Below are 7,771 nucleotides of genomic sequence, written 5' to 3'. Positions count from 1 at the left end.
ATATACTTCATCCAAATAAAGACCTTTTGTCTACTGAGATGAAAAAGAATAACAGGCTAACAGATACCACAGCAAAAGCATTAAAATGTCAAACATGACAGTGTACAGATAATTCTACGAAGGAATACTGTTAGATCATTGTACATATTTAAATGAATGCAAACCCACCATTGTGTGTGTGCGTGTGTGCATGTGTGCGTGCGTGCGTGCGTGCGTGCGTGCGTGCGTGCATGTGTGTTTTCTGTTTGCCTTATCTTTTTACATGCGTTATTTTTTCACAATGCATGTTTTGTGTGTGTTGAGTGTGAGTAATTATCATTTTGTTTGTATTTTGGGGAGGACTTTTGAATAAGCCTTTAAGGCTTCTTTCCTCTCCTGCAAAGAAATAGCTTCTTTTTGTCTTATTATTTTTTTCTATTCCATGTACTTTAAATCCTTGAATATATGTGCAGTATAGCTACAACCCAGTCAGTCACATTAAAGCCGGTTGATAGCCACCAGATGTCAGTGAAAACTCACTCATCAGGTTGTTGGAAGCTGTAGTCGCCCTCCTGCTGATCACCACCAGCTTGTATTTCTGCAACGCACCCCCCTCCCATCCCCTCATCCCCCTCCTTTTTGTATCAAGCAACAGACAAAGAAATTAGGATCAAATGCACATTTTTACGTCACTTTTCGATGTGATCACGTCCCTCTCAGCTGTTAGGCTTTCTCTTACCCAGTGTTAAGGAAGTTAATGAGTGAACAGTGTCACAGAAGGGTTTGGGTGAAGCGGGGGTTCTCAGTCTGTCGCCAGGCCTGGGACCAGTGTCATCTTGGCTCAGGGCTCAGCTTAAACTTGACCTAATGCCCACCTCACCAGCCAGTGCTTTCCCCTCTTCTGCGGCAGTGAATTTGAGATCCCTCCTCACTTCATTGGGAATTGACAGATTGCGTGGTCACGTATTTCACAGCCATGGAGAAACACGTATGAATGATGGGAAATTGTCGTTCCCATCTATGAAGTCAGACCTTTCTCTCTCCAAAAATGCAACAGTGTGTCTCTCTTAATCTCCTCAAGTGAGTCGGACAATGGGGCCGATACTTTATTGGAGCAGGGGCGATTCCAGGATTTTTGTAGTGGGGTGGCCCAGGGGCGGGGACCAATAATCAGTCAGGATATATCAGAATACAGCAGAGAAATATAAGAAATATTGGATATGTAACACTTGACTCAACACTTACACTTTTGACTGATAACTTATGGTCTTTTTATAGCCAAAGGTTCTTGTTGTTATTTTTTTTATTACTATTTTTATTACTGTATTATTGTCATCTTTATATTGTCTTGTACGCAGCATTCTTGCTAAAACGGATGCTGGAAATTTCAATTTCCTTGCGGGAGTCATCCTAAAAGGATTAATAAAGAGAAGTCTAAGTCTAGTCTAAGTCTAAGTCTAAGTCTGAGTCTAAGTCTAAATCTAAGTCTAGTCTAAGTCTAAGTCTGAGTCTAAGTCTAGTCTAAGTCTAAGTCTAAGTCTAAGTCTGAGTCTAAGTCTAGTCTAAGTCTAAGTCTGAGTCTGAGTCTAAGTCTAAGTCTAAGTCTAAGTCTAGTCTAAGTCTAAGTCTGAGTCTAAGTCGAGTCTAAGTCTAAGTCTAAGTCTGAGTCTGAGTCTAAGTCTAGTCTAAGTCTAAGTCTAAGTTGGAGTCTGAGTCTAAGTCTAGTCTAAGTCTAAGTCTAAGTCTAAGTCGGAGTCTAAGTCTAGTCTAAGTCTGAGTCTAAGTCGAGTCTAAGTCTAGTCTAAGTCTAAGTCTAAGTCTGAGTCTAAGTGTAGTCTAAGTCTAAGTCTAAATAAAACACATCACGCTCATTGTTAATTTAATTTGTTTTCATTTTAAACCAATGGTATTATCCAAATACAATAAATATTTTCTATGGGCTCTTAAGGCAAGCATTTGGATATGTGGAAACATAAATTGGTCATGTGACAAGGGCTGGGAAGGTTTTTTGTCACAGAACTGCACAAAAATAAAGCATTACACTCACAATAAACTTGCCTCAAACTTGAAACCGTGCCGTCCACAGGTTTCAGATAATAGGAAACATTTCTCACTTCAATATGTTTCTACTTCTAAACTGGCTTCAAAAAAAAGGTACACAGCTGGAATATGTGGGTTAAAAATATGTATCCATTTACCAAATGGAAAGGCAGTGATTGGCCGAGCAGGCAGCAAAGGGACACTACTCTGATCCAATGGGAATCTAATTTGTCAGATTGACAGCATGCTAGTTGAATGGATGGATGGGGGGCATCAAAGGGGGTGGATATGAATCATATTTCAGGGGGGAGGGAGGGGGTGCCCCTCCCATCCGCCCCTTTATTGTAGTATACTTTTTTCTCTGTAGCATCAGTAAGAGGACCAGGGAGCCCTTCGGCCGTCACATGTGATGTAAAAAATACTTTCGATTAACCTTATACTCAGAAAAACATCCGACCAGGTGTTTGACAAAGAAAGCAGACAGAGAGCATCATAAAGTCAGTGATCATTTTGTCACCAGCACCTATGAGGAGGTCAGTAATCACATCGGAATCACACTGTAGCACTGGGCACGTTGAACACATTAATATTAACACATCAAATCCAATCTTTGCACGTTCACTTATAATACATGACATACTTTCCATAGGAAGGCTTTTTCTATAGTGGTCATATATGGGAACCTGTTGCATAATTTATAACTATATTGGTCAAATAGATGCACAATAAAAACAACATCAGACATCATTAAGGGGCAGGAAATATCGTTGCATGAAATCATCACATTACATCAAATCAGCGCCTCCGATCACAGGGGTAGTTTTTTATTATTTGCCTCGGGGTAATTTTTCTTTACTGTTCTATGCAATTCATAGGTGGTTTAAAATGTTAGGACACCACATACTTTATAACTGTTGTTATTGCAGAAGCATTGTCACTCTTGGTTTTAACCCTTGTGTTGTCCTCCATTCAACCACGCACTTGCCGGTTGAAAACTTCAAAATCATCACTTTTATTGTACGCTTCTTTTCACGATCGTGTATAAACACCACTAAGACCAACTTATCATCACTAGTTTTACACTTATTTTAGGAATTTATGGTCTATAAACCTCATTTTTGGAAAATTATACCTAAATCTTGAGTTACAAAAGCAGAAATTATGACTTATTTAGACTAATATTAAAGGAAGGATAATCACAGAATCGGGATACTGTTTAGAAACATTTCCACTTTTTTCCAAATGCTAAAAATGTACAGTATATATGAAAATATGGGAAACAAACACCTTAAAATTCAATGAACGTGGAGCTCCGATATTTTGTTACAATTTTGAAAACGGGTCAAATTTGACCCAAAGACAAAACAAGGGTTAAATCAATGTCTAATTTCTCATGACGACTTCATGGAAACCCTGACACGTGACTTTATTTGAAAAACAAACTGTGGAGGCTGTTGAATGTGTGACCCTGTTATGAAAACTAAAATGAATATTTAAAAAAGAATGTGCACTTCCTGTAGGCCTTACATCACCATCATAAAAATATCTTGTTGTGAGTCCTATCTGTGATACATACTACAAAGTAATAACTTCCAAATGAGGAATGTAGATAACTGACATGTGTGAGTCTGGCTAAGTAGGTCATGATAAGTATGGGGCAATAAAAATGTTATTTATCGCGCAATCATTGCTGAAGTGACAGTAACAGTGAAATAAAAAAGGATATAATTGCCCTTAATAAAACATAGGGAAGTTATATTTTAATTAAATTTTATTTTATTTTGTTTTATTTTACTTTATTTTATTATATTATATTATATTATATTATATTATATTTTATTTTATTTTATTTTATTTTATTTTACTCTATTTTATTTTATTTTATTTTATTTTGTAGGATATAACCTCCCCACTGTGGGCTTGATAACCCGGTTCACTGGTGTGTGTTACAATGTCCAGTGTGTGTTGCTGGGGTGAAGCAGACGGAGGTTAGGCCCTGCGAGCTGCCGCTCCATATTGTGACAGTTCAGAGGTGGCAGTGTAATACACCCCCCCCCCCAAACCACCACCCACACCCCACCCCCCCACCCCCCTTTCCTAATACCACCTGCTAATCCATCTGCGGGATTACTGTCCACTGCAATCACTCATCCTCCACCTCAGCTCACTCTGCAACTCCTGACTCAGTACACACACACGCGCACACACATGCGCACACACATGCACGCACACTCACACGTGCACACACACACACACACACACACGCCCATGTACCTTGCATAAGAAGTTTATTATGGCTGTAGTTATATGGACACTAGACAGCTCCAGATAGAGAAGCCCAACAGTTTAGCCCTGTCTTCAGCGTCTGTCCTCTCTCGTAATACACCTAGGAAAGAATCCCTATGTCTTCTGCAGGTATGGCCAAACATCCAGCATGCATTGCATGCAAGGGGGACATCTGATAAACCCACATTATGACATTATGAAGACTATAATGTTGCCCACAGGCAAGTCCACTATAATGTATTTTCACATAAGACAATGTGTAATACATACGTTTCACTCTCTCTGTGATGCCATTTCATGTGACGTGAAGATATTATCTCATGAGGAAAAAAACATAATCATTGCTGTGACAAATGGAACACTTATGTTGTAAATGTTAAAATACAACATGTGAAGTGGGCAAAACATGTCAAAATGTATAATAGGGAAGGGAAATATGTCTCAAATACTTATTTCAAAAAACAATGGTATTAACCCAATTTTTAAAACATTTATTTGGTAGGGTTGAATATGTTAGGATTTTTTTGGGAGAAAAATGATTTATGAATCTGTTTTTATGCAATGCAGTGGATTGAGACTGTAATGGCATCTACTGTTCACATGTACAATACAAAATACAACAATAAATTCATAATGCATTTGCTGTTCTGCATAATAGAATATAGCCTTAAAATATTTTACCTGTATTGTGATGTATACCATAATATGTCAAACTGACCCATTTCAAATTTTTACAAGAAGAAAAAATATTTAATATTTACAATAATAATATACCTTCTATTAATGGCCTTACCTTATTTTCTGTGATAAACATGTATTCCTGACTCAATTCAGAAAATTATTCTGGATATGACCACTTGTGTTTTTTCAATAGCAGATTTTTAAAATGAATTATAATTTTATGACAAAAAACAAACCCCACTTCCATTTTTAATTGTGTTCCAGTAGAGACGGATGCATTCCCTACACATATATGTTATCTCAATTGAGATAAAGACAGTATATGTTAATAGATTGTGAAGTAAAATTTTGTTTCAAAATTGTTTTTAAAACCCCAAATAAGTCCCGGGTCAATTTGACCCGAGGGATACGAGGAGGGTCCAGAAAATGAAGACAATACAAGGGTTAAAGGATTAAAAGTTGGGCATTTTGGGAAATGTACTTAACATACGGGCCGGGGAGTAATGTTGGAAGACAGACTTGTGAACTTATCCTCTATAGATGTTCAGCTGCTACCCAGATTCACAGGTCGTGTTAAATCCGCAGGTCGTGTTGGGCTTTAGGGTGACTCAGCAGGTTGGAGAATCTCAGGATGGACCGGTATCTCACACACACAGCTGTGTGTCCCCTATGTGGACTGTCTGATAAACCAGAGAACACGATGTTGACACCACAATACAACTGAGTGTTGGATATGGTGCTTTTGTGTGTGTGTGTGTGTGTTTGTGTGTGACAGTATGGAGCTCCAACTGGTATGGGTCTTAACTGGGCCGGAAGGGGGAGGAGGAAAGGGGGGGGGGGGGGGGGTAGTGGAGGTCTGTGCTGAGCTGCTGGTAGCACCTCGTTTGCACAGAGGAGATTATTACAACGTGTGTCGTTTGTTGGTGTGTGTGTGTGTGTGTGGTGTTTCTGTGTGTGTGTGTGTGTGTGGTGTGTGTGTGTGTGTGTGTGGTGTGCAGGGTGAGTGATTGGGGCTGACACGCAGCTCGTATGCTGGCCGGCCTGCAGATTTAGCCGACCTGTTTTAGACGCTCTAATCTGGATTACTGCAGCAGTGTGGTGAGTGGCGAGAACCAGAGCCTCTCCCCCCACACCCCTCCCCCCCACCCTGTACCTGCTCCCCCTTCTTTCTTTCCCCCCACTCTGTCTACCTGTTCTTTCTCTCTTTTTTTACCATCTCCCTGACTTTTCAGGCCTCAGTCGACGTCCAGAATGTTCAACACAAACTCTTCGGTCCTGAGATAAAAGCGCTTCCTTGCATCATCCTGAATGTGTCTCTGTGAGTCCAGATTTGGGGGGGAGGGGCAGTCGGGCAGGGATTACACCAGCTCTTTCCTCTTCTCTGTACATCCCTATTTGCTGCTGCAAGCCCTTCCAGTATTGGGTTGGACTGCATCGCCATCACCAATATCCTCTGGACAGTGTTCATATAGCATGTTTGATCTTTGTCACCAGATAAAACTAAAAAAATCACACATTTAACAAAAACAATCTCACCTCAGAATCTACATTTTGGCCAGTAATTGCAATACCTCACGTTAATAATTCAACATTTCCAAATAGCAGATAGTCCTCATGACCTAATGTTCAAAAGGAAAAGTGTAAATAATTTGTAAATTAAACCCAATATTAAAAGCCAAAAAAGTAAAGAAAACCCATTTGTGAATCAATATAAAGCAGGTACAATTTAACAATTGATAATTGATGATGATGAACTGAGCGTGTCAAAGACTTTAAGAAGCTGATGTAAATCTATAACCTGCACTGCAATGCATGCACATAAACTGTACACGCCTTTGAGTCACAATACATGCACATGTGTATATCTCAGATTCATTTCTGATCAATATTCTCCCAGTGGCAACAATGTAGTCCACAAAAAACCAAGTGGAACTCCAAGGATGTTTTCATTGATCCACATCTATGTTAGAACGTGTCCATTCTAGGTCCCAGCTGCTTGATGTGAATCCTCTGAATGTCCACGCTTCGCTCTCTCCATCCTCCCTCCACCTTCAACTCGCCAGTCGCCACCTTCTCTATCTTCTGCAGTTTTCTTGTATTTTCTTACCCCGGTCTGAACATCGACTTGTCCGTTTGGCCCTTTGTGTGCGGCTGTGGTTCCCTCCGGCCTCCTTTGCTGCTCCACCACTAAACGGATTGCTCTGTCTTTCCTCCCTTTATCTGGAGATAAGATACTTACTTTTCAGATAAAGCATATTATGATAAATCAAATGGGCTTTGTCGGTTTTGTGCATCTGGGTGTTTGTGTGCGTGTCTGTGTGTGTGTGTGTGTGTGTGTGTGTGTGTGTGAAGGCAGCATGTGTGTATGCAGCTGTTTTGGAGATAAATGTAATCTGTCAATTATGTGTGAATGTATGAAGTGCTGCAGATGAGCAGCGGGTGCATTGATCAGCAACAGGAAAAAGGGAAAGAGAGAAAGAGGGCAAGATGAGAACTTTAACGGAGACTGGCATGTTCATCCACAGAAATTATTCTTGTTTATTTTTCGCTTTTCATAATTAAAGTGAAACATGTCATTATTGTAACATTCAAAACCTTTTTTTTGTCATGTAATGTATGGATTTTAGTTTTTGGACTACTGCTGCTGTTGATTTACATAGGCCTACAAATCATTTAGAATTTATAAGAACTAACTTTGTGTAAGAATGGCTTGTATTATGTTGCCTGTTGCTTTGGAAAGTGTGGTGTGTGTGTGTGTGTGTGTGTGTGTGTGTGTGTGTGTGTG

Source organism: Etheostoma spectabile, chromosome 13, assembly GCF_008692095.1.
Source record: "Etheostoma spectabile isolate EspeVRDwgs_2016 chromosome 13, UIUC_Espe_1.0, whole genome shotgun sequence".
NCBI classification, from domain to species: domain Eukaryota; kingdom Metazoa; phylum Chordata; class Actinopteri; order Perciformes; family Percidae; genus Etheostoma; species Etheostoma spectabile.
This window is presented reverse-complemented; position numbering follows the sequence as displayed.